We start from the raw sequence: 27,581 nt of genomic DNA, 5'->3' as shown, positions 1-27,581 counted from the left end.
GTAATGAAACATGGCTTTATATAAAAACAAGTGTCTAGAATCTTTTCAAAAGGCCTAGGATCTCCACTTTTTCAATGTACGAAGTTTTTTATTTTCTTCCTTTTTAAGTGCCCCCATGAACGTCACATTGCTTGACTTTGTTTGTTTGTTTGTTTGTTTGTTTGTTTGTTTGTTTTTAAGCCTTTCTGGTGGTTGATACAGTCTTGTTCTTCCTGATCGTTTCCAATTTCTCCCAAATTTGAGCTGCAATTTTTTTTCCCCCTCACTGTGGGATCCTCCTCCACCTGCTAAAAGAGCCAAACACAACCTTACTTTCCAAAAAGTCTGATTCATCTTAGGTTCTTGGATACATCCAGTTTTAATGGCATATTGTCTAAAAAAATATAGATGTGAGATTATTGATCCAACAATCAGTTTAGCTTCTGATAATAGCTCTAGGAAGGTAGTGAGAAACAGAACTAGTTGGAAAGCAATGCAACACCCATATTGAATTTTTAACAACTTAATACATTTTAGGAAATGATCCATCTGAAAGGCATTATGGCTTGCTGAGAAAAGCTGTACACTGGGAACCGGGAGAAGTGGGCTCAATTCCCAGCTCTGCATCTGACTCACTCTTTGTCCTTGGGCAAGTCACTTAGCCTCTCTCTGTGTCTACTTCCTGCCTGGTAAAATAAGGAGAATAATGCATAAAGGCTCCCACCTCACCAAGATGTGTTGAGGCTCTATTCTGTAACCACTGAAGGGATCTTTCTTCCCCCTGCTGGCTAATGGCAAACTTATTTTTATTAGCATCTAGTTTGATTAAATTTTGCAAAAAAAAAAAAAAAAGCATGGAGCTATGACTAACTTGAAAGAATCCTCTAATCCTTTAATTTACACTAGAGTTTTACTGCAGTACATGTTGCTTTGTGTTGATATACTCGATGCTAGGAAGAGGACTTGTAGATCCTGTATCTACAAAAAATCTGTTGCCTCAATCTACTTGAGTGTCAACTATGTCTTGTACTGAGCACTGCAGAACCCATTAGAGGAATAGAAGATAAAATCCTGGAGAGAAGAGGTTTACATATAAAAATGTTACCTAACAATATTTATTCAAAAATGCTATTGTTAACATTAGGATCTAGACAATGAGAAAATCAATATAGGCTGAAAAATCACAGAGCAACATCTTGGAATACATTGAATAAATGCCTTTTATCCTATGACATCTTCCCTGATTGCTCCAGCAAAAATGATCATTTCCTTCATTTCCCATCCTCTTTGTTTGATCATACTGGCTCATTTTAATTTCTCCAGTTTTCCCTGAATATATTTTACCATTTTTAATCTTTTTTTTTCTTTTTAACTACTAGTTAATCATAGTTTCTTTTTGGTTATTTTGTCTCTTAACTTTTTTTATATTGAACAGCACCCCATCGCATTTTTTCATGATCTTTATCTTTTGAAATGATTCTGCCAATCGTAGGATATCTTATATTTTGAATTTGTATTATTTTTTCATTATTTTATTTATTGTGGTCCTGTATTACCAGTGTTTTCTCTAAATAGGTTATTAGATCTAGAGGCTAGATTGGATTCAAATTGAATATTCCGGGACAGAATACTTCATAGGTTGTATTAGGTATATGTATACATATTAGAATTAATAATGCAAATACCAAGAGAGATGGAAAGTGCTTCTGCTTTGCTGCAGTGCTCAGCAGTAATGTTGTATACTATTGTAGAAGAAAAGAGTGCACTTATTAGCTCTATTATCTTTACTAATTACTTGATCTCTTTAAATCTGTTTCCTTATAAATGAAATGCAGCAATACCTACCATAAAGTCTTGAGGGTTTGAGAAAATACTTATAAAGTGTCCTGTTTATAGTAGGCACTCAATTAATTATTAGTACTGATAGTAGTAATAATGATTGCTTATGTAATAGTTTTCTGTCATATGGTCTTTTATGATGAAAATGTTTAGGAATGACATTCATTCTATGAACAGAAAGCAGTACTGTTCATCCCAGGATTCCCATTGTAACAGATGGATGTTTCCAGTCTGTTGGCTGGTTGGTTGTTATAATATGATATAAATGGGAGACATTATTGGTAAATCTTTCTAGTGGATTATAAATAACTCAATAAACAAATATAAAACATTATCTATAGACAAAAATCTCTCTGTCTCTAAAAACTCCAAATCCTTTGCTCCAAGATCATCTTGTGCTTTCCACCGCTCCAAGAAAAGGAGAGAAAATTACATGTAAAATCTAAGAACCTACACTTGAGGTATTCCCAGTAATTGAAAAACAACAACAACAAAACATTAGGGTTGAGATTAAGAGATTATGTTTTGAAGTTAGTCAGTTTGGATTCCAGTCCACACTATTTCAGTTATTAGCTATGTCACGTTGGCCAGGGTACATAGTCTCTTTGAAACCCTATATGCTTATTTGCAAAAAGCTCCAAGAGATGTAAATATAGAATAGAGATATATAGGAGTTAAGCGACTGACTCTTGATTTCAACTCAGGTCATAATCTCATGGTTTGTGGGATCAAGCTCCACATGGGGTTCTGAGGGGACAGCACAGAGCCTGCTTGGGATTCTCTCTCTCTCTCTCTCTCTCTCTCTCTCTCTGTCTCTCTCTGCCACCCCCCCTCTGCTCATGTTCTCTTTTCAAAATAAAATAAATAAAATTAAAAAATAAAGAATAGAGATATATAAACCACCAACTCACAATCACTGCTCAATACATGCTGGTTATTATATTTTATTACTGTATACATACATTTATTGCCTACAGTTGGCACTTAATAACTCTTAGAAGCCAGTGACGTTATAGTAGGAGAGACCAGGGCTGTTGCAGAGTCTGCAAAAAGACCAGGCAGAGGAATGGTAGGGAGGAATGACATCCACATCACACTCTGCTTACCAAGCTTTGTGCCCCAGTCTCAGGTTATATTTGACCAGAAGGGTTTCCTTTTTCTAATTAGCACAAAGGTGCCATGAAAGCTATTGCTGTTGTAGATGCGAACCTTTTAAGCAGATAATTGCAGGTACAAAGTTAGTGAGGAGCAAGAGAATTGACCTAAAAAGAGTAATTCTGTAGTTCACTATGGTTAATACAAGATTACTCTTGAATAGTAAGACGTGCAGATTATGTTGTTCTTTATTAAGGTGAGATTTTCAAAGTCCTCTCTAAAAGAAATCATCTAAAATCTCTCAGTATAATTAATGAACTACTTTATAATAGGAGAAAAGATACTTGTCAAGGAATAAATTTCAATATAGATTTTCATATTCTCTTCTGAGGTTAGTTTCTAAATATAATTTATTTTTCCTTCAAATAGTTTAAAATGACATTTGACTACATAAAAACAGAGAATTGCTCCCACTGCTTATTAACTTATTGATAGTGCTTCAAGTCATGAGTTTGCATTTATGCTGGGTGTCCTGTGGTGATACACTACTATGTTGTATCTGAAAGTGCAGAGATAAATTATTGGGAATCTAGAATACTTTTCTGATCCTGGTGGCATTACTAAAATGACATTTTTAGTTGTTTTTTTTTTTTTTTTTTTTTGCTTTTATGGGTTGAAAACAAAAGTCTTCAAGTATTTATTATTTATTTTTATCCATATAAGGCTTTTGCATTGCCTTAAAAAATAAACAGGTGGGGGCAGAAGGAACATCTGTTGTTTCTTTTATGCTCCAAAAGTATTATTGTACTTTTTGAAAAATGCTATTTTTTTTCCAGGAAGAATGATGTGATTGAATAATACCAAGTAAATGTTCTAAATGATAAATTTTCATAAAGAGTAGTTTGCTTTCTTATCAGTGTGTGTGCAAAAGATTTTCTGTCAGAAAATCAGTGAAGACAAAACCAAGGTTTGGATATGTATCTTTTAATACTACACATATCATTCTCTACAGCTTATGAAAACAACTGAACCAGATATCATTTTGAATGTTAACACTGTACTTCTCTGACGCTATTGTTTTCTCCTCAGGTAGGGGGACTATAAGGAATGCCTGACAGGCATGTTTTACTTCTCAGTAGGAAGAACTACTCTTTCCATAAATTAAACTGAAAATTTAAAAGTACATTTTTTTAATTATTTTTGTTTTTTTAAAACCAAAACTACTACACTTTTGCTTTCCTGCAAAGCAATGAAAACAAATAGTTCTAGGCAAAATATGTACAATGTTAATCTTGAGTTTCCTTTACTAAAGGAATAGTATTTGTTAAAATAATAGGTGAAGAGTTTTTTTACATCTGATCAGTTTATAGATATTATCAAAATTGATTTTTGAAAATGGAAGAAGATACCCTCTTGTAATAAGCATTACTTATAGTAACAACACAGAAATGCTACAGAGACTGTTCAAGTTATACTATTTTAATATTGCTATTATGTTTTATATATGGTAGATCCAAGCCTTGCTCTAATATTATAGAAATAAGAGAAAAAAAACATTAAAACATTTCTGGGGTGTTAAAGCGAGTTAACATCATAACCACCAACTGTCAGCAGGCTTTGGGGAGCCAGCAGGGAGCCATGTTTATCCCACATAATGCATGTGTGGTCACGGATCTCATTAAGCAATAACAATCTTTGGGAAATGGTTGTTTCCTCCCAAAGTCCACTCTAAATATACTCATTCCTAGTCCACTGAGGTTCATGCTGCTTATAAGGTTGTCATGCTCTTTTTTTTTTTTTTTTGAGGTTTTTTTTAAGCTGGTTTTATGTGTAACAGAAGAATCCTGTCACATAAAAATTGAGATATTTGTGTCTCAAAAATCCATCAAAAAGAAAACCAGTGTTTGAGACTCACTAGGGAAGTTCTTGGGTAAGCATAGTTTCTGTGATAAATTGTTCTGAGGTAATGAATGAGATGCCCACCACTTGACATATTCAGTTGTTTTCACCTGGAGTCAGTTGGGGAAAATATACTAATGAGCTAACTTCAGTGTCCTTGGCAGATAAATTCTACAAGCCAATTTTAGCCAAAATCTGTAACTGAAAATATAGTCACTAGATCTCAGGTCTGTGGAGTAATGTAGCATCCATAGGGAGTTTTGTCCCTTTAAAAAAGAATTAATTCATCCTGTTAACTGTCTCTACACTTAAAATAATAAGTGATTGAAAGCTGATATAAAAAATGCACTAATGGTAAATTGAAAGGGGTATTTGAAAAAGAAAAAAATACCTCAACCACTTGGTAGTCAATGAAAAAGTGTTGACTGTCCCAGTGTCCTCATTCAGCTTTGCCAGATTTTACTACTTTTAATACTTAAGTCCTTTAGATTATCATATAGCTTGTGTTTCAAATGAGAGCAATTACAGGAAATGAGAACGATAGTGCCATGAAGTAATCATTAAAATGGGAAGGACTCAACAATGTGAGTTCTATCATTGTTGTTGTTGTTGTTTTCTTAATGTTTGTCTATTTTGAGAGAGCAAGAGAGAGGGAGTGGGGAGTGGGTTGGGTGGGGTGGAGGAGGGACAGAGAAAAGGAGAGAGAGAATCCCAAGCAGAGAGAAAGAGAGAGAGAGAGAGAGAGAGAGAGAGAGAGAGAGAGAGAGAATCCCAAGCAGGCTCTGAGCTCTAGATGCAAGGCTGGAGCTCAGGAACTGAGAGATCATGACCTGAGACAAAATCAAGAGCCCAATGCTCAACTGACTGAGCCACCCAGGCACCCCTGTGAATTCTATTTTCATGCATTGATGGATTTTTTTCTCCAAAGAGGAGCATAGTAGTCAGTGGCATTTGCAACCCATGCTTTAGTGAGTTTATTTTTCGTTTTAATTATTAAACATCTATTGATAAATTACTTGCAAATTACACTCCTAACAGAGAATATGAAGACTGAGTGTATTGCTTTTTATTTTCCAGCTAGTTTTCAATCTAGGATTGCTCTTTCATATGGTATTGAAAATGAATAATAGCTTATTTGAGAAAAAAAATTTTGGATAATTATAGAGGTTCTAAAATCATAGGAAATATTCACTTCAGAGAACATATCTATTTTATTTTTGATTATAGAGAGTTACCTGTAAATTAATTTTTATATTTGAGCCATCTTGTACATCTTATTTTTTAAAAAGGAAATGATATATTAGAAATATATAATTGTATTTTAATATATTAGGGATATATTAGAAAACTCTTTAGAGCCATTAAGATATTTGTAGTCTTAAGTTCTTAAGTATAATACTTTTGTCTAAAAATTATAATAGTAGAATAATGCATATTATTTATGAACATAATGTAATATGTTTTTATTAAAATGTGTATTTAGTGACTTTCATGCATCTGTTTTACAAATCTGATTGAGTGGTATTATTATATTTTAGCCCAGAGAATGTTATAAAATAAATGTTAATACTGTTAAATATATCAAAGTTTCTTTCTCCCTTTTTCTTTCCTGCTCATATTTGCACAGGATTAATAAACTATGTGGAATTTATTCCGAACAAGACATGTATTTACATTTAGGACTCTCTATTTTAATTAAGGCAAAATATATAACAGCTTAAATATAAAGTTTTTTTTTAAATATATATATATATTTTTTTTTTTCAACGTTTATTTATTTTTGGGACAGAGAGAGACAGAGCATGAACGGGGGAGGGGCAGAGAGAGAGGGAGACACAGAATCGGAAACAGGCTCCAGGCTCTGAGCCATCAGCCCAGAGCCTGACGCAGGGCTGGAACTCAAGGACCGCGAGATCATGACCTGGCTGAAGTCGGACGCTTAACCGACTGCGCCACCCAGGCGCCCCTTAAATATAAAGTTTTATATTAACTTTATAATGTACTTTGTTATACCGACTTGTATTTGTTTCATTAATTTACTGTGGCAGGTAAATAACAGCTAGTATATATATGCGATCAATTTTTAAAGAAGAATGCAGTAGCGTCTGCTCAGTAGTAAATACATATCAGAAATAATGTAATTTTTACTTTTTGAAAATATTTTATTGCTACTAAATTTTTCAAGGGCTTCATTAGTACAAGTAGTTATTAAACTCTAGAATTTGTCTTATCATGCTATGAAAAATGATCCAGAATTTGAGAGTGAGAAGCAAAGAGGTGAAAGGCTGGTTGCACTGGGTGACGGCGTATTCCAAGTGACAAAAAATAAAATGTATTAGTCTGGTACATTTTATGTATTAATGGCGTAAAAATTACAAAGAAAAGTGGAGTAGCCCTGGATCAAAGATTTTGCTTTGTGTCCAGGCTCTAGCTTCTGCTACTTCCTAGCAGAGTAACCATGAACAAGTCTCATATTTTCTCCAAAACTAAATTTTTGTATCTGTAAAATGTAACTAATGACAACTTATTTTATGGAGTTGCTTTAAAACTGAATAAAACTATGAAAGTGTTTTACAAATTCTATAGCACTTTACAGAATTACAATGTAATTATTCCACAACAGTAATAATGAAAGTCAGTTCACTTTTGTGATTTTTTAAAAATTCCTTATTTTGGAATCTTTATTTCTTTTGTTTACTTCCCATTTCTTTAACTCACTTCTATGGATGACAAGAAAACACAGCTTAATAATAATTTACTATTTCAACAATATTTATTATAGACTTGCTAAATAAAATTCCACTTAATGAAAAAAATGTGAATGCTATGGTAATGAAAAACCATAATTTGTGTGTTAGAAAGAAAAAGAAAAAAATCAGGCCAAAGTGTCCAGTCAGAGTGGCAAACAGGATTTCAGAAGGTGGCAAATATGTGTGCAAGCAACAAAGTAGCTCATTTTTTGTAATGACAAGTGCCTTAAGTTGAGTGAAATGAGATACCATCCAAGTTCAGCTTTCACGTGAATCTAAGTTCCAATAGAAAGAAGGTTAAATAATACTTTATCTAATTTAACCTTTGGTTGCCAGAACAATATATGACCCCAAGGCACACATGAAATAAGACACTATTATGTTTCAGGAAGAGAAATAGTCATATTAATAATTGAAATATAAACATAAAATAACATAAAATGTGAATCATTGCTAGGCCATAGATTTAATCTCAATTGTAGACCCTGAAGAAGTTTTTGAAATATAAACGGTTATTTTTGTTTATTAAAAAACACATCTTCAGTATTAGTGAATTATTTCTGGGAATTGGTAGGCTCTTATGAATTATAACATTTTGATTGATCATCTTTCAAACAGATGTTTAACAACTTAAAATTTATCTCTTATGCTTAAGTGACTACCAAATCACTACATTTAGCACATTCCACAGAAAATAGATATTTCAATTCTTCACTGATTTTTCTCAAAACTCTACATTTTTGTAAAATTCATAGCCCTGTATAAAAGCTAATAAAAGTATGATCCTATCCATTTTGGCCCTATTTAATGGAATGTATCAAAGAAGAAATGACATAACTTTATTATTGTCAATGCTGGAAGAAGATATTCCTTACATTTTACAATTTAAATTTACAGTTTATAATTTAATTCACTGAAAATTATTGGGAAGTTCAATCCATTTACCATTCTGCTACCAGACACAATGTAATTTTTACCTTTTGAAACTATTTTATTGCTACTAGATTTTTCAAGAGCTTCATTAGTACAAGTAGTTATTAAGCTCTAGAATTTGAATTTGACCTTTTAAATAACCCAAACAGATCTTCTGTCTAAACCTCTTCAATGGGTGGGGTTTTTGTTGTTGTTGTTGTTTTGTTTTGTTTTGTTTCACAATAGCAGTTTGCCTGTAGGGTGACATGTGACCTTTCTGCCAAGGCACCAAGGATAGAGATGACCAGGAGTTTGCTCTCTACTCTGGGCTCACCTCCAGTCAGCTGGGCTTGGTGCCCTTTCCTATCTTTGCAAATCAGCCTCTGAATATTTCCCTCACAACACTTGCCAGGAACTGTTATGACTGTTACTTGCTGTTAATATATTTTCTCTTAGACTGTGGGCTCTGTGAGGGTAGGGAATGCATCTATATTTATATCACTCATGTGTAACATCTGGAAGTGGTATGAAGTTTTAAACAGATATGTAAATAAAACTATTTCCCCACCTGGTCTTGAAAAAGCCCAATGAGAGCGTCTCATAGGTATAGGCACTAACTCTATGAAGCTCTTCAGATGTTTAAATAATGAAGATATGAATTGTTCATTGCTTGCTTTTTTAGAGACTGGTTGAATGTAAGACTTAGAAAATGACTGATAAAGTTTGTAGCCACTGTTTCCTGAGATGAGGCCCAAGGAGTCCTGGTGAGCTGAGAAGAGACAGATTTTGAATACATTGCAGCCTGACATGGGCTCTGGTGCAAATGCAGTACTAATGGTTTAAGTGTGAAACAGAGTATCTTTAAAAACCTTTATGACCTTATGTTCTATCAAACTCATTTCTGCCCCATATAGACACCCACAGGACTCAATCCAGTGTTTGGAAAATGTGTAACTTTAAAGAAACTCTTTGGAGTATTGGTTTCAGGCCAGACTTTGCTAAATCAAAGAGTGCCAGTTTCCTTCATGCCAAACAGCACAATAAACCCCTCTGCAAAAGGAATAAAGACTGCTGAGAAATAACTGATGAGGCTTTTAATGTCAATAAATGTCATTTTGTGCATCAGTATTGTGAGAGTTTCCTTTTCACAAATGGAAGAGGGATTTTATAAACTCTCCTGTGAAAGGATAGGGATTTAGAGTTGGCGTTAGTAGACCCTGTAATAAAACAAATCCCTTCTTCAAGTCCCCCTTGAAGTGAAGAATGGCACTTGAACTTTTCATTTGGTAATATGTGGATTATAGATATCCCTCCTCTTACCACTAAGGTGTGTGTCATCTTCTTTGCTATCTTCGTAAATATCCTACTGGGAGCTAGAGGAAGTGGAGAAGAATTGAGAAATAGCCTTTTGGCTTCATTAGATCTTGCTTGATTAAAGATTTGGAAGGTGCTGTGAAAATACATTTAGTTTTCTGACAATCTTGTAAATGAAGCTCAACAAGTATGCACCAGAGTACTGAGCAGATACTTGGGAGGAAGCTTTTACACAGCTGACAGGTCCCGCTAATGAATCCTGGACTGGCACAATATTTAACTGGTGTTTCCTTACATACAGCAGGTAAGAATCAGCCAATAGCATGAGGTCAGAGATGTCATTTATTTGGCATATTGTGTTCATTAGAGTTTGTGACATATTCTAGCTTAAAATATTATGCTATTCAATGTATATGTATTTATAAAAATCATTGGGCCATCTCTTGCAGGATTAGAATGTTAAATAGTGTTTGTGAAAGAGAAAAATGTGCTTGTAATTTCATTAATTGTTTGGCTAAGTCTTCTTCCCTTTTTTTATTTTTTAACTGTAAAATTTCTATACTGGAAATGACTTTAGTTAGCTTCCTATGTGGCTGCCAAAACCAAATAGTCCTATTAAACTCAAAGCGTATTCTTTTATATATTCAAAGAACATAAAGAACACGAAGAACACAGACCTGAGTTTCTTTATGAATAAAACTGTCACTATAAGAATGACTATAATGATACTAGGTTTATAAATAATAGGAAAAATGATAAATAGTACCATATATTTAAGGAAGAGTTTATACATTTGTGTATACATTAATTTAACAGTTTGATCTTCTGGGTTTCCAGGGACTAAAGCTATACATAGCAACCAAACAATCTTATGGAAATAATTTCCCCAATTAATTTACATAATTTAATTAATGTGCATAATTTACATAATTATTTTCATCTACATGAAAATTAAGACTTAAACATTATAACTTGAATAATTTGTTAGCCAAATCATTCAAATATTAAAATATATGGTATTCAAAATAGCAAATACGTTAATTAACCCCTGACTTTCTACAGAGCTTTAAGTGTGAGATCTTGGAGGAAAACTCTGCTCCCCAAAACCCAAGATCTACATCATACCAGAGAATCATATGTATCCTTTCCTCACTATTGAGAAAGAAAAAATAATATTTACATACTTACACCTAAAAGACATAATAAGCCCAGAAATTCAAGGAGTGATTACAATATTGATTAACCACCAAATTACTCTTAGTTATTTTTTACTTCCACATTAACAAGTTTGAAATGTAAGAGTTTTAACTTTTAAAACATGCATATTTCAGTGTTTGCTAATATTTTCTTATTTGGGTATGATTATCAGGTTTTCCATTATACCTAATTAAAAATACATAAAATACATTCAGGGAGTCCTCTTTTCCATTTATGTAAAATATCTTTCTCTATTTTCTATATCTTTTGTGGTCCAATTTTGTGAGATGAGTTTCATTACAAAAGATTTGCTTTTTGAAGTTTATTATCAGCATAAATTTTATTTATAACCAGCACTTCCTTTAAGTAATTATAATGATGCAATCAATGTGATTACTTTTGAATGCTTTCAAAATATTTATAACACCAGTTGCATTCTTCCTACCAAGAAGGTGATAGGAAGCTCGTCCTGATTTTTGGCTCTATAGGCATGGCTACCAGATCTTGTTAAGTGAATTTGTCTGAAGTAAACTCTAGTTTAATGAGAATGAAGTATCCCGGAGTACTGTTCATGTTTTCCTCTTGATGCCATTTTTAGATAATTAGGGGAAGTTGGAGATTTGTAATCAGGGTACAGAATGGTTCACAATGCCATGTGGCTATAAGAATGCACATGGCTACCGCCTAAGACACTGCTGTAGGCCTTAAGATACATTTTTTACATACTTTAAATTATTATAAACAACAATCATGTAAAAAGATCAGCTGTCGTTTTATACAGAAGGAAGTTTAGACTCACACTAAGTCCAACAAACAGTAAGTGTCAAAGTTCCACAAAGTCTAGATGTTAAATCTTTCAATCTCCAAGGTCTTTGTTTTTTTAACTATGATATCACAGTGTAGCTTTCTAGAGAAACTAAATTAATATATAATAAGATATAATGTTACAACAATAGAGCATTATCAGAGTTTTGCTTTTTAACAAACATCTCAAAAATAAAAGAAACGTGTTTTTCTCAATATATACTAGCTAGAACCCCTTGGGAGGCTAAAAACTTTTTCTAATAATGGCTTATGCACTAAAAACATTTTGGGAATTCTTATTTTGGAATTGCCTTAAAAGCCTATGGCATTTTCTTTTAAACTCAATGCTTTCAAATCTTGATTTCTAAAGTGTAAATTTGATTTATTTTTTTGCATAATCAAAAGACTTATAGAGGTCAGATTTGTGAATGAAGTGATAGATTAAACTTGTTATTTTGGTTTTGATGTTTAAATTTTGGAACAAATTTTAAGTGATAGGCTGTGTCTAAAAGTAACTCTAAGAGAAATATTTGAAAATAGTTTTCTTAATAGCACCAATAGAAAGTCTGCTATTTATGTCTACATTAAAGAATAGCTTAATTTGGGTTCTTTAGGACCAGAAGAATCATCCACGGTTTATCCACAGTATATATACACACATACACACACACACGTACTGACATATATTATATATATAAAACAGGTTTTATATTTGAGTATATATAAGACTATGTCTAACATATGCTTTATATCAAAATGTGTGTAACATATGCAGAGATAGACATGCTAACATGTTGTGTATTCCAATTTTATGAAATACAAATGTGGCAATTTCAATTTAAATCATGTAGATAACCTACGTAACTTAGATGTTACCTAGACTTCTCCCAAAGGAATGACTTATGTTCCTTAGTGAATGAATATGAAGTGACATTTGAGAAGGTCCAGTTGCCAGCCTACTTCTGAGGAGATCTAGCCTGGCTGTCCACATCACCGAAGCAGTCACCACTGTTTGAAAATGAATCAGACTACACTGCCCCTTTATACCTTTAAATACAAATCCTGCAGCCCATTAGCTCACCCACTTCCCTTCCCAAGTTCATAAGCCAGGTGCCTTCCCCAACACCCCCCTCAAAAATTTTTTTAAACCTATTTAGTTCAAATAGGGTAAGAATAATTTTAAAATAAGTTTACCTATGGAAATTACTTTTTTTTTTCCCAAGTTCACATCAGATGGGTAATGTGCTGAGGTCAACAAGGTTTGAGGGAAGCACATGTTACACAACAGCGTGAATACCCAATCTTCACGCTTATGAACTGTAAAAGGATCCTGCGATTTACTCTTATTAGTAATTTCCTATCTCTTCCCTCCTCTCTTCCTCTCTCCTTTCACCCTTGAGTCCCACTGTCCTCAAAGCAAAAGTAAAGAAGAAATATGTGGTGGTGGGACAGTGAGTCCTTATAAGAGGAAGGCTAAATTGGAAATAGCTTACAAAGGACTAAAACCCATCTCAAACTATCAGTTTAATTTAATAATTATGTTGCAGAATCATTAAAGAAGCTTGATTATTACCATCAAGATTTCTTTTCTGGTTTACAAGGTGAGAGGTTAATGACTCATTTACTGAGGTATGCAGTTTTCTTTCATTTTTCATTTACAATTATCTTCACTTGTTTTAAAATGTAATGCAGTCTCCAAAATGTATTGTAGTTCTTCATTATTTCTGTCAATTAAACTTTTTAAATCATAGCTTTAAAATGAATCACAAATAAGAATTAATAGATTTCAATTGCTGAATGCCCACTTCCTGGACGAAATGAATGGGGCAGATTTACTTTTGAAAATCTGCTTTCCATAGCAGCTGGAGCATGAGGGCACAGCAGATGTTAGTCTCTAAAAAGCTAGTATTCACTTTGGAAATGGACTCTGGATGTCGGTGTTGTCTTTCTCCATGGAATGATGTTTGTTGATAGAGCAATGTCGATGCTAATATATTTTTGGCTGAAGTAATGGTTACTTTACAGAGCATCTGTGTTCTGTAAGCACTTCAGTGAGATGCCTAGGTTGCCTCATATCTTAAGGCAAAGTGATGATGTAAACAGACAGTAAACTTCCTTCAAGGTTTTCATAGGTAGATCCAATTTTATATAGATAACATAAAACCAAGTGTCCTTAAATCTAGTCTAAAAAAATACAATGTTCTCTACAAGGAGACATAATGTCTACAAATGTAGAAATCTCAGTCTTAATCACTGGGGGTAACATTGTACTCATTTGCATTGTTTATGAAATTAAAGTCAACATTTTTTTTTTTAATGTAGGCTGCATTAGTTCTCTTGTTCACCAGACTTCATGATAATTGACATCTCTCTAACACTTATAATACAGGTTACTATCTCGGGAGTGGTGGTATAATGAGGTTGTTGCCATAGAAACTTTGCAATCATTGACGCACTTTTACTATTGGAACTTAAATGCTATGGCAAATTTAGAATTTTAAATCATTTAGAAACAGAACAAATTCTGTGGGGATAGTGTATTATTCTTTTATCTGAAATAAACCACTTAGGGAACTAATTATTTTGAAAATTGAGGAAAGGAGCTTATTAGCACAATGGTACCATTTAAGATCTAAGGCTAAGAGAAGAATTTGGTCTAGCCAAAGCAATTTGCCAATATAAATTTAGTGTCAGAAAATCCCAATGAACGTCAGTTTGATTTGGGATTGTTAATACTCAAAATAGCATGGAAGGGGGGCACCTGGGTGGCTCAGTCAGTTAAGCATCTGACTTAAGCTCGGGTCATGGTCTTATGGTTCATGGGTTCAAGCCCCATATTGGGCTCTGTGCTGGTAACTCAGAGCCTGGAGCCAGCTTCAGATTCTGTGTCTCCTTCTCTCTGCCCCTCCCCTGCTCACGCTCTGTCTCTCTGCCTCTCAAAAACAAACAAAAACATTTTAAAAATTAAAAAAAATAGCATGAAAGGTGTTTATACACACGGAATAAATAAACTTGCTAAGGAAATCTAGAAATCATAGATTGCCTATCTTTAAACTATCAATTAATTATTAAATTTCTGTTTGAGATTTAAGCAGAAAACATTTTATCCTCCAAATCATGTTAATATTATAATCATATCTGCCTATTCTGTTAAATATGGGCTTTAGAATAAAATGGGTTTTATTGCCTTATTGAACTATACTTGCCTTAAAGTCATCATTCTAAAATGCTGTTGCCAATTAGATTATAAACCCTTTGAAGGTAAAGCCCACTGGGATGGTGGCCATTAAAGGGAAAATGTAGATTAAATATCTCAGTAAGATCAAGGAACCCTGTTTCATCTGGTTTTGTACACGCATCACTGCTGAATATGAGTTTTCCACCATTATGGAATGTGGCATATGATAGACGATTACAGTGATTGTATATTATGTACTGGATATCAGCTTGTGGTAGTCTCATTTTTATTCTATATGAATAATGTTTCCAGGCAGAAATACACTGTTATTTCATGAGAGCTAGTTGCCTATACATTTATTAAATAATCATCCATATGGTAAGAGTCAACACTATGTTTAGAGGAGAAAAGTGAGTTCTAATTAAGGAAGATCTACTTGAATTAACAAAAGTGAATTCCAACTTTTCAAATTATGTGTCTTTTGAAAATTATCAGTTGTGCAGCTTGGAGTACATTTCTATTTTGTTTTCTCATTTAGCCATGACTTAGTCCATTTAGATTGCTGAGAATAATATGAGGCCCCAAGTAAATTAAGGTTGACTTCACCTCAAGGTTGATTCTATAATTTCTTTCAATATGTTATTCATCTATTTAGTCTACCTCTACTTCTACGAGTGATAATAATGTAAAGAGCATTTTTTTCTTTCTTTCACTAACTTTGTCCCTGTTAAAGACAATTTAGCCTTTTTAACTGTATAATTCAGATTTTGTTTGTTCTGTATTTAATCTTACAATGGGGTCTTAAAACTGGAAAATGAATACATATTTGAGTGTTTTTATGATAATAGTAAAACATGTTCTCTAAACTGAAAATAAATTAAATAACCATTTTAAGAGTCCTCAGATGGGCCAGTTTCCTGTAATATCTACTTCTAAGTAATTCTTAACCCTATGGAATATTGTCAGTAATTCAAATATTTTTTAAAATTCATCAATGCATGTTGAACTATTGGAAACATTTTCCTAAATGTTTACAAATGGAATTATTCTGTTACAGAGCATCAAAGAAGAAGAAGCACATTTTCTAGATCTGACCTCAAGCAAATTTCCTTCTTTCTTTCCCTTTGCCAGGTTGGAGTTAATATAATGGGGTAGAGGAATATAGGCAGAAGGAGAATATCTATGTTCTCTTGGTTTGCTGATAATCTTAGAGGACTGTGTGAGAGAGCAAGATTTTTTTATAGCTTGTACTTGTTCTTGCAAAACATTAAAATGTAGAGAGCTTAGGCAAGGAAAAATATTAGACTTTGATGCTCCATTTTCAGGGACTTGTAAAAAGAAAAAGTTACACCATGTGATTTATTCTCATGACAAGATTGTAAAGAGAACAAGAAGTACAAAAACTCAATCTGTTGTTGTTACATTATTTACATTTGTACATGATGTCTTCTTTATCCTGAATGCCACATTTGAGTTCTTCAAAATGGTAATATAGAATCTTCATAAAGATTTACAGAGCCAACTTCAAACAACTAACTTCTTAATTTAATGGTAATTGTATGGTTTAAAAATGTACTTTCTTTTTGTAGCATATTTTTTTTTCAATAGATAGCTCTGTGTATGCTGACATTAAATCATTTTGATGTCCTTCAAAATGCATACTAGCTTACTTAAGTTTTGAAATGTGGAGATCTATTTGGCTCTACATTCAGTAACTTTAAAATTGAAAAATACCAGATATGATTTTCCAAATAATTTTTCAAATCAGTAATCTGTCTTTCAAATGTTAATTGCTGATCCCCAAGTCCAAATATTATGTGAAATTAAACTGTTGCCTTCCTTTTTGCACACGTGGTACATTGCAGAATAAAATATGATGCTTTCTTTATAAATACGAATGAGCTCAAATGCCTCGCTCATGTTTGAAATGGGTCAAAAGCATTTGCGTGAAACATCGTGGAGCCACATCATTTTAGGGAGAATGAAGAGCTTCAAAAAGAAGTTAAGTTCGCATGAATTATTTTTTCAAATAGATATGTTTGTAGGTTTTCCTATAAAATAGGTCCTGTTTGACACTATGAATAAGAGAGCATCTCTTCCCTCACAGTGTTACATTCTGGTAGAAGAAGTGCTAGCTTGAGAAGTTCCAGCTTTGTACTAGGCAAAATAGATACAGCAAGATTTTTGGGAAAAGATTTTTATGGTGATAATCACAGAAGGCTATGGACTAGGATAATCTAATGGTCTGTCTAAACATGCACGTAAGAAATTATAATGATCAATGATTGCATTGTCACTCCACCAATTTTTTTTAAAAAGACTTTACATCTGCTGCCTTATGTGACTTCATTGTGGATTAGTAACATAGAGCTCTTACATCTAAGAGTAAATTAGTTTAATACATTTAGTTTCATAGCCAGGAATCAGGTACTGAATTCTATGGTCAGGGACTTCTCTCCCATCACAGTATGAGGCTTATGGTTCATTTATTGGAACAAAAGGATTATACCATAAAGGTAATTGGTCACAGGCATAATTAATATCATATAAGATCAGAATTGGTACAAAAGGACCTTTATAGAGTACACATTATTTGGGGGTGATGTGAATAATGAAAATTATTGCTTTGCCTTGCTTGTCAAATTATGTCTCAACATTCCACTTTCCCTGTGCTCTACTTAAATCTCCTAAGTGAGATTATTTTCTGAGTAAACATTCTCTGATATCTTGTCCTAGTGTGATACAGAACAAGGTTATGTTTTTCGATTAGTCCATTACTATCCCAGAAAATTGGTAAATTTCTCCCATATTTTTTGCATAAAATATAATTGACAGTGTCCCTGCCCTCTCATACAAGATAGTATGACTAGAACTCAATAAAAGCAGTCTATAGAGTTCTGTCAACTTTTCCAAAAGGGAAGGTGAGTATAATATAAGTGTTATTTATTTGGATTTATAAGAAATAAGTCTAGCACAGAAAGGATAGTTAAGTAGACTAAGTAAGATCTGGCATCTACACTGAATTCTAGTTACTGTCACCATGGTTTTCACAATTGCTGTTATATATGACTATTTACCAGGCATTGAATGGAACCCCAAAGTAATTTTGTATTGGATCCTAAGTACAGACATAGTAATGTCTCCCTGTTTCTTGGAGTTGGATTCTACACTTGATCTTAGCCAAAAGGCCGAGAAGCAATCTTGGAGTTGGATTCTAATCCAGAGGTGCTACATGCAATAGTTTAGCAACAAACATCTATTTTATAAACAAAACAAAACAACCCCTTCCAAACCCAACACACCTATTTTCTAATCTACTTGTAAAAATGATCAAATATACAGAGTTTAAGATGTGACATTAATATATTAAATATCAAATGTTGGATGGAAGTAGAGTATATTATGCTAAGCTAAATAAGTCAGAGAAAGACAAATATCATATTATATCACTCACATGTGGAATTTAAGAAACAAAACAGAAGAACATATGCTAAGGGTGGAAAAAAAGAGATGGAGACAAATCATAAGAAATTCTTAACTATAGAGAACAAATTGATGGTTGATGGAGGGGAGGTCAGTGGGGATGGGCTTAAATGGGTGATTGGTATTAAGGAGGACACTTGTGATGAGCACTGGTTGTTATATGTAAGTGATGAATCACTGAATTGTAGTCTTAAAACCAATATTACACTATATGTTAACTAGAATTAAATACAAACTTGAAACAAACAAAAAATAAATGTTAGCATTAGCTAAGCTCCTTTCCATTTCAAAGAAAAAATGCACATAGATAGAAGGAGGTATTTTCTGATTTTAGGAGGGGTTCATTTGGAAACTGAATAACCTAAAACCCACTGGAGTACAGTTTCATGCCTGGAGATTGTAATTAACTAAGACCTGTAATACCCCTATGAGAACTTCCAGAATGTTTAAGTCATTGGTTACATCTGACTCATTTGTATGGTCACCTTAGTTGTTGCTTTGTTCTTAAATATGATGAAACAAAAATTTTAATTAAAGGATACACACATACACATGCTGCAGCTAAATGGTTGTTTGTATACTATACTAGATATTTTAAGTACTTAATGAATATTAGGGAACTATAAACTATGGAGTCTATTGAACTACTTACTCCCTTGAAATCAATTTACCCTACAATAGCAGCATATCACAGGTTCTTATTAAGGGTTTTTTTTTTTTTAACTGTGAGGTGCTAAAGAGGATGCTATAGCATAATACACATTTGGTAACTTATACTCCTGTGCATTGCTTCACATCTTGCTAAAAACATATACACATCCCATTGCAAGTAAGTTCTAAAATATAGGGGTCCATCTGCTGATTTTAAAAAAGACTTTTTATATATTCATATGGCATCTATTTTTTTGTTTGCTCTGAACAGAAGACTCTTTTCTCATTTTAGTCAACATTTTACAGTTTGAAATTAACACATTGCTTACCTAACTGTAGTACCTAAAGTGTGGCTAATTGGGTCAATTCACGTAAATTCTACAAATATTCACTGCACTTTAGTGGCATTTAGGTGTAAATAAGGTAGAAAAAATATGACTTCCCATGAAATCTTTATTAAATTCCTTCCTGAACTATTCTCTTCTGTATTCAATTATCTATTCACTTATAGAATCCCCAAATACTGGCATTGCAAGGCAACTTATTCACTTTAAATTGTAGTATATTTTGTATTAATTTATTCTAAACTAATAATATAATATTAACTAGTAATATTATAGCCTAAAATAAGCAGGCTGAATGATATATTTTGAATTTACTTTCTATGCCTGTTGGACTGATGATTCTTTTTGCTAACAGTCCTGTTGCTTAAGTACATTTTAGTATTTTACAACAGCACAAGGTCAAGTGGTCCCTCATAATGTCAATCTTGCATATTCTGTGACCATCTTAAACTTTAGTTTATCTTTGTGGGCCCCAGATAAAGCTGGGCTCAACAGTGAAGCCAACTTTAAGCATGAAGTCATAATCAAGGAGACACCAGCCAGACAGCCAAAAATTATTGAAAAGCTTTAAATAATACCTGTTTCTTAAGAAATTATAAAAGAATTGCCTTGCGTGCACCATATCTTCTTGAGAGTCACTTTCAAATGCTTCCTGCTTCCTTTGTAGAAAGTAATTACTTGCATGACACCTGCTCTGTACCTCTGTCTCCTTTCTTGTGCTAAACTCTCCAAACATGTTCTGTCTTTCATCTGGCCAAAATACAGGGTTAGTTTTCCCCACACCCCTGCACTGCCAGCATACATCATAAAGCACATACCTTCCAGGGCACCTGCGTGGCTCAGTTGGTTGGTTAAGCATCTGACTTTGGCTCAGGTCATGATCTCGTGGTCTGTGGGGTGGAGCCCCTTGTCGGCCTCTGTGCTGACAGCTCAGAGCTTGGATCCTGCTTCAGATTCCGTATCTCCCTCTCTCTCTTCCCCTCCCTGCTTGCACTCTCTCTCTCCCCCTCTCTCTCAAAAATAAAATAAAACATTAAAAAATTAAAAAACAACAACAACAACAACAAAGCACACAACCTTTCTGGATTTGTGCTTTACTAACCCCATTAGTTCCTTTCTATATTCACTATCTTGCCTTTCTGGCTTTTCTAGTTCTGTGATTCACATATTCAATGGATATGTGACAGTGGGAAGAGGGGAAAATTTTCAATGCTATATTTTGTTTTACCTTTACATTTAATAGAGTGGCTTTTTTTTCAAGAGCTTCTTGTTCTTAAAAAGGGAATGACCTATACTAACTGTCCATTCGTTGCACCTGATTTATTATACCAAAGTGGGATGAAGAATAATTTTATGTAATGGCTTCCAAAAGGTATTATTTCATACATTCTGGGGTCAATAAAAGTGATTCTGCTCTCAAGGAACTTAATAAACAGCTGACTAGTGACTGGGGAAAGAGAGAAAGAGAAATTGTTTTTGTTTTCGTGAAGTTTATGGTCTACTAGGAAAGATAATATATGTATTATAATTAGCAATAGTGAGTCATAATTACTGCAGGAAATATGTAGACATAGTGACAAAATGAAGAGGGCATTCAGAGAAGTTCTGATTTGGATGAGGGAAAAATTTGAGTTATCCCTTATGGAATATGAAAATGTAAGACAGGATTTGGAGATGATGGGAACAGTGGAACATGGATTTGTAGATGGGCAACCACACACAGTCCATATAAATGGCCTCTGTTCTTTTTGGTGATTTTAGTATTATTAGAGTATACATAGTTTAGTTTACAACTGAATTTTCTTATACATGTTTTCAAAATAAATGTAGAAAATAACTATGATAGTTTTGGTAGGAACACAATGTATGTCCAGAAATCCACAAGAACAACTGAACATATAATTATTCAGATTAAAAATTGCTGTTAATATTTGTTTGTTAATATTTGTTGGAAAACAATTGTATTTACCGTCTCCTGTATACATAGCTATGCATATATAGACTATTTTTTCACTAGCCTGTGTGTTTAAACCTCCTGAAGCTATAGAATTTGTAAAATTCCTGTACAGAAAAGACGGAGGACTTTACAAATTTGTCCCAACTCTCAGAGGAGTCAGATTGCATTTTTTAATCCACTTCATGATTGTTTATGCTTCTATACCCAAAGGTCATTGGACTTTCCTTCTTGTAATTGTGCCCACCCTATTATTTTCTAAAAGTAATTTTTATAAGGTATTTTCTCACAAAGTTATGAACCTTAAAGACAACACTGAGAAAAGTACCTAAGTATGTGTCGTTATCAGGGTAAGCAAATAGATACTATGCATAATTTTTATAATACTAAAATGCCAAAAAAAATCAAAGTCTGAAACTACAAAAACTATCATTTTTCCCAATATTCAGGCTAGTTATCGGAGAGCAAGTACTTATTTTTTCAACAATAACTAAAAATTTATTAAGTAACAGCCAAAATATTGGGCACTTTCTCAAAACATAGGGGATCCAAAGACCAGTTGCACATAACAGTTAATCTTATTCACAATGCCATATGCAAAGGACATTTAATTACACACAAAACAAGACACCTGGAGGAAATCAGTCTAGAGATGGTACTGGGACTTGGTGATGACCCACATTCTTTTCATTCAGTTTCCCTTCCATCCTCAGTGTTGACTTTCATCTTTTTGCTTTTCATCTGCTGGAGGAAAGGATAAAGGAAGAAAAAAGGATGGCAGAAGGGAATTTCTCAGAGTAGCTTTGACATTTTATCACTGAACAAATTTTTTTTCTAGAATCTCTCCAATAGTCTTCTAACATTTCATTGGTCACAATTAGGTGACATGCTCATTCTGAGCTGTCAGAGAGTCTGGGAAGAGAGTTTCTTTAAAGGAGACACATGCTAGTCATAACTTGCTTAGACCAATTGAATCTCATCCTTTTGGACTGAATGTGTTTTCTTCCTCAATAAAGACAGAGTTCTAATTTGAAAGAAAAAGTATCTAAGATGGACATTGGTGGCATAGTGTAGGGATAGTGAATTGGCTAGTGGCTAGTGTCTTTCATATAGAGATAGAAAGCCATACTCTCATAGCTAACTTGCAGAATTGCATCGTGAATTAAGATCTTTAGACTCAAATCCAAATATTCTCATAATACCTAAGAGGTTTTGAAGGAAAGCTTGGCTGCTTCTCGCCACCCCCTCCCCAAGGACATTATTTTCAGAGGACTTATATGTACTTTTAAAAAGTGTCATTTTCAGCTCTTAGCTAACTTCCAAAGTTCAAAACAAATAAAACCAACCTTATTCTTTATTATATGAGACATAGAGAACAGGATCCAAATGGATCACTAATAGTGCCTATCACATTGCAAAATGGTGATGGGTGTTTTCCAACTTCACAGTGTTCTTTAAACATTTTAGCTTAACATGTAAATACTTTTGCTAAAGTCTAAAAAATGAGCTTGCCTCTGAAAATAGAAGTGTTAGATAAATATGAAATTACATTTATACCTCATTTTAAAAACGAACAATCTTCTTATTTCGTTCTTTGCTTAAAGAGCAGGTAATTACAGAAGATAATCCAGGTAATGAAAGCAGATTTTATCTACTTAGTGGTTAATCAAAAAAATAAAATGTAACCAATAAGAGAAATTTTCAAGGAAATCCATACAGAGTTGTTGGCCTTATCTATGAAATTATTGTAATTATATATTTTTTTAAGGGAAACTTGTTGGAGTAAAACTAAAATTATTATTTTTAAATTAAGGAAGGTATTTTTATATCATTTAAAATTTACCATATCCTGATATTTCTCTAGCTTCTAATATTAGTGTATTTTTCACACAAATGAACTGTGGTAATAGCCTAGAAACCGTATATCCACTTAAAGTCTTGAAAGGTGAAATTTTTAAGTGACGAAATTCCCCTAGAGGCTAAGAATAACTTAGGGACAAGAATACCAAGTGGATAGTACGTTGTATTGCTAGCTCATTTTTCATTAAGTCAACTTGCATATTCTGGTTTTACAGTTCTATAGGATTCGTATAAATAATTCACACTTGGTTCAAAATGTGGAAATAATTGGTGGGAGATTATTTGTAGTATTTTTGTTTCCAACATTGAATACCTTTCCTGTAACATGGAGTCTTGAGTATTTTTTAAAACATCAAATTCTTATGATCTTTCTTATATACAATTATTTTCATCTCTGTGCCCACAGAACTTGTGTGATGTACAGTTTGTATGCTGTACAGTCAGCGTGATAGAGGGAAGAGGGTATAGGGTTCGAAATCAAAAAGGCTTTGCTCTTGAACAGAAACCTGAGCCTGTTTTGTCACCTGTAAAATGGTGGTGATCGTAGTTCAATTACACAGCTGTTCTGAGGATTGGAGATTACACAGGTAAAGAGTACATATCTGATCCTCATAACTTGAAATTGATCTATTATTACCCTTTACAGGTTTAGGAAACCAAGGCTTAGAATCATGTGTACAGTTGTTATTTGTAAGTAAATAATTAAAGGCATATATAAATATAATATTCAACTTTGACTTTTTTCTGACAAAGATCAATTTTTTGAATAAGCGATTAATGAAGTCATGCTTTACTTTTAATATAATACAAAAAGGCTAATTGTTCATATTTGTATATTTTCTCTTTATCCATAAAGATGGTAAATACATCTGGCACTTTGCTTTTTTGCGACAGTAATTCACAGCTAAAATTTTTGGATATATGATGAAGCCAGTGTGATATACTAATAAAACAAGTCTGATTATGAAAGATAGGAGAAAAAAATAAAACCAAAAAAGTGAAAAAACACACACCACACCAAAAACCAAATCATGAACCAAATCCTGTTTTCTGAAAATAGAAGTGTGGTGGTCCTCCTCTGGCCACGGTTTAGCTTTCAGGGGTTTCAGTTACCTGCAGTGAACCGCGGTCTAGAAGCAGCTGATACTACTCCTGACATGTGGTTAGAAGATCATTAGTAGCTTACACTACATCACAGTGCCTGCACCATTCACCTCACTTCATCTCATCACGTAGACATTTTATCACCTCACATCATCACAAGAAGGGTGAGTACGGAACAGTAAGATATTTGAGAAAGAAAGAGAGGGACCACATTCACATAACTTCTATCACAGTACTGTATATTGTTATAATTGTTCTATTTTATAATTAGTTATTGTTGTTAATCTCTTACTGTGCCTAATTTATAAACTAAACTTTATCATAGGTATATAGACATAGGAAAAAGCGTAGTATATAGAGGTTTCAGTACTTTTGATAGTTTCAGGAATCCACTGGGGGTCTTAGAACACGTCTTCTGTGGATAAGGGGTGATTACTGTACTAGATAAATATGAACCTTAATGTATCATACTGATAATTCATTTGATAACTGACTTAAAAAATATATTTTCAAACATATTGTAATTGCTTAAACAGATTAAGCTTCGCTTCTGTATGTCAGTTAAACTCACATTTATGTTGTCTTAATCAGATGCATATGTCACATTCCTCAAAAATAGTTATTGGTTCCCCACTGCCTATAGAGTGACAACTAAACTATTACATTTGAGATGCATGATAACCTCCCCTCAACTCACTATTCTTTCCCCTGTCTCAGACCATATTAGTCCATGAACCATATGTTCCTGTCATATGCTTCCCACCTTCTTTCCAAAGTATTTGAAAATAAGGCCTGGTCAGTTTGAGCTCATTCTCTTCCTAAAGCATCAAAGCATAGAATGCCCTTTCTTCACATACCAACCCTTCCAAATTTATTAAAATATCAAATATTTTCACAAAGCGTTTCTCAATCCTTTGAAATTTTTGTAGTTTTTTTTGTTTGTTTCTTTTCAGTTGCAAGACATTTTGCATATATGCATTTCACCATTCCTTATGTTTTACAGTTATGTCTGTCTTATACATGAATATGCAAACATTTTTAGGAAAGGCCATATTTTATAATTTCCTGTGTGTTCCACAGTATCCATCCAAGGATATTGTAGATTCTCAATAAATAATTGCAGAAAGAGCTAAAAATTAATGTAATATTGATTGCATAACTAATACTTTTATCTTCCTGGCACATTTTTTCCCTTTAAAAGAATGTAAGCTCCATGCTCTGAGGATTTGTCCGTTGCGTTCACTAATGTATTCCCAGTACCTAAAAAATTTCTGGAACATAGAAAACACTCAATATTTCTTGACTGTAACAATGCATTTATCTGTATAAGTTCAAATAATCATTAAACAAATATGCTATTAGGACTAATTCACCAAAAATTGATGTTTTAAAAATGCTAATAAAGTATTGAGAGACTCTGATCATCTGTGACTAAATTTTATGAGTTGAGAGTGAGTCCTGATTTAAAAGAATATTAAAAGAACTAATGGCTGAAGCACTATCCAAATCTAAGCATCAGAGGGTGTTACTAAATTATACTTTACTACACCTCAACTAGTAGAGTTTTCACTCAAATCTATGGCTTATATTAGCTATTATAATTATGCTAATTCCTCATATACCATTTACAGTACATTGCTCATCTCAAGTTAGACCGTGTACTGAAACCAGCTAATAGTTTATATAGACTAAATGCAGTTGGGAAGATTTATTTAGGATTGATTGCTGAAACAGAAATAGATAATTATCCTAATTATATTTTTTGTGAATCATAGCTAATGTAGGTATCCTATCCTTAAATTTTAGATATCAAGCAGTATTAACTGATATCCTTGATGCAAAATTTGAAAATAGGCATGTATGAATTTTGTTCTATGGAAGTTATTTTTCAATGATTTTATATATAAATTATAGCCTTGTGTGTGTATTCAATGGTTATGTCTATCTATATTTCTATATCTATATCTATATCTATAGCCTTAAATTAAAATGTTGAGGTGCTGTGAGTTTCAAAACTGCAAGGAAAGCTATAGGAAATCCTTTAGTGAATTACTTTTGATATGTGAATAGTTACTTACTAATTTGCATGTTTCGCACAATTTGGTTTTGGTGTATATGAACGAATTTTATACACATATGTATTCTTTAGACAGAATGAGAAAAAAATAATATCTGAGCACTTAATTTTGAAACTACTTGCGTTTGTAAAAGGTCATTTCAGGCAGAAAGAGATAGTGTTCCTATAAAGTACAGCTTGCTATCTGTGTGCTAATTGAGCTTATCTCTTGCCTGAAACAGAATTATCTGTTCTTAGGCTTAAGAAAAGCTGCTATATTCAGTACAGTGGTATTTACAAAAGATCTAGCTTGGTAGACACTTTATCTTTCTGTGTGGTTCCTTGTCTTTGTTAGGCAGAAAAGAATTACATGGTATTATTCTTAATTTGCTGGAAAGGTGCGATATTTTACTAATGAAATGAAAATGATTGCTGGAATATGTTTACATGCTAATAAGTGGAAGAGACTCAGAGGGAGAAAATACCCTCTGAGTTTTGTTCTTATAATTCCTCTTTAAAGATCTGTACTGAAATAGCTTGCCCTTTTGTTGTAATTCATGTAAATAATCCTAAATATTGCATTTACATTTTCTTTTAAAATTACTGCCAAGTAAGATATGTCAAGCCTACAGAATTCTAGGTATATACGAAGCTCAGATCAAATAAAGGGTAGTTTACTGAAAGCAACATAAAAGGAAGATTATTTAAATTGCCTTCTCCCTCCTAACCTGCCATTTCTTTTTCCCCACCCCAAGTGCATAAGAAAATGTTATCTGAGATAATGGGCTAATTATCATAAACTCCTATAATCACCAGGGAATAAACATTATGGACAGTAGAAACCTAAAATAGAAAGCTACAGGGCTCTATATTACTCTCTCATTCTTGACTATCCTTATTGAAACAAGATAGCTGTTATTACCCAACAAGAGAACCAGCCTTGAGCTTAACCAAACTAATGAGAGGTCGACACCCTCTTGAAATATGGAAAATCACAGAAGAGTAATTAATCAGGTTGGGCAAGAGGGGAAGAGAAGAGATAGAAAAAAATATTTCACAAAGGCAAAAAAAAAAAAAAAAGAATGTATAAAAGGAAATGGCTTTCTTGATGACAATGAGATTTTAAACTTTGTTACATAAATACGACGTTGTATCCAATCTT

At 33.2% G+C, this 27,581-nt stretch overlaps 1 protein-coding gene and 1 non-coding gene across 5 annotated transcripts in view; one reads left to right on the top strand and one right to left on the bottom strand.

The window, feature by feature from the left end:
• Positions 1 to 27,581, top strand: part of LRP1B (LDL receptor related protein 1B) — a 1,910,230-nt gene that overhangs the window by 16,592 nt on the left and 1,866,057 nt on the right. The window lies entirely within an intron of this gene.
• Positions 13,017 to 13,118, bottom strand: LOC123600268. The gene has a single exon (XR_006713627.1). It is a non-coding gene; the product is annotated as a small nucleolar RNA U13 (small nucleolar RNA).

Source organism: Leopardus geoffroyi, chromosome C1 (genome assembly GCF_018350155.1).
Source record: "Leopardus geoffroyi isolate Oge1 chromosome C1, O.geoffroyi_Oge1_pat1.0, whole genome shotgun sequence".
Taxonomy (NCBI): Eukaryota; Metazoa; Chordata; class Mammalia; order Carnivora; family Felidae; genus Leopardus; species Leopardus geoffroyi.
Note: the sequence above shows the minus strand (reverse complement) of the source record. Positions and strands in the feature narration are given on the sequence as shown.